Here is a 1,083-nt window from a genome sequence, read left to right as displayed (position 1 = left end):
TTTGTTTTGCAGTGTTGTATGAAGTTGGAATGTTGCGTTGTTCCTGTCTAGATCTCCGTTTGGCAAGTGTGGCTGCTCTGTCATTTCCAGGTACGTTTGAGTGTCCGGGGACCCACTGCATTACTAGGTTGATGCCACAGAATGTTATCAGATGATGGGAGCCAAACAGTATATGGTTCAAATCTTGGTTTAGATGATGGTCATTTTCTATGGCTTGTAAGACTGATAGTGAGTCACTGAAAATCACAATACACTGTGCTTTTCCAGGATGAGTGTCAAAAACTATGCGGAGATGGTACAGTGCTGTTTCAATTGCCATCATTTTTGCATCGTAGTTGCTGCATTTCTCTCCTCAGGCTGCAGAGATCTCATTAGAACTTCCAGGCTGCATAGATCTCATTAGAACTTCCATCTGGGTACTGTATTAGTATTCCATATCCGGCTTTGGTTGTGCCTTTGAATGCTGAGCTGTCCGTATTACGTTTTTACGCCTTTGATCAACGTTTTTAAAATGAAATTCGCACAAAAATGTGTGCGTATATTTAAATGGTCTTAGAAGGCGCTGAGTCAAAAATCAAAACAGGCAAAAATGCCAGTTTCTTTGAATTCATTATTTTGACGAGCGCCTGCTTTTATCAGGATGCCTCACCTATGTTATTTTAATTATATGTTATTATTGTAGATCAGTAATTATTATATTTATTGTATATTTTGTTATACTTATAAAAAAATATGATAGTATGGAAACAAACATCGATTTTTAGCACTTCTCCGTTTTCCACTTCTAGTTCATTTTCTTGAAATGAACAGTCTTCCCCCTAATAAAAACAAAATATATGTGTATCTTTGAAATATTTTTTGTTTTCTTTTTATTTTACGCCTCTTCTAGATGTACTGTTTTATGCCAAACTGTTATTTCCGAGCCTTTGATCTCACATTGAGCCTGTTCAAAACACCAAGGCGAAGTTTTCTAAAGGCCAGTCTCTTGTTTTCTTTCCATTTATTCAATTCATTCTCTCTCTCTCTCTCTCTCTCTCTCTCTCTCTCTCTCTCTCTCTCTCTCTCTCTCTCTCTCCTTGACAT

This window comes from Aplysia californica, unplaced genomic scaffold (genome assembly GCF_000002075.1).
Source record: "Aplysia californica isolate F4 #8 unplaced genomic scaffold, AplCal3.0 scaffold00012, whole genome shotgun sequence".
Lineage (NCBI taxonomy): Eukaryota > Metazoa > Mollusca > Gastropoda > Aplysiida > Aplysiidae > Aplysia > Aplysia californica.
Note: the sequence above shows the minus strand (reverse complement) of the source record.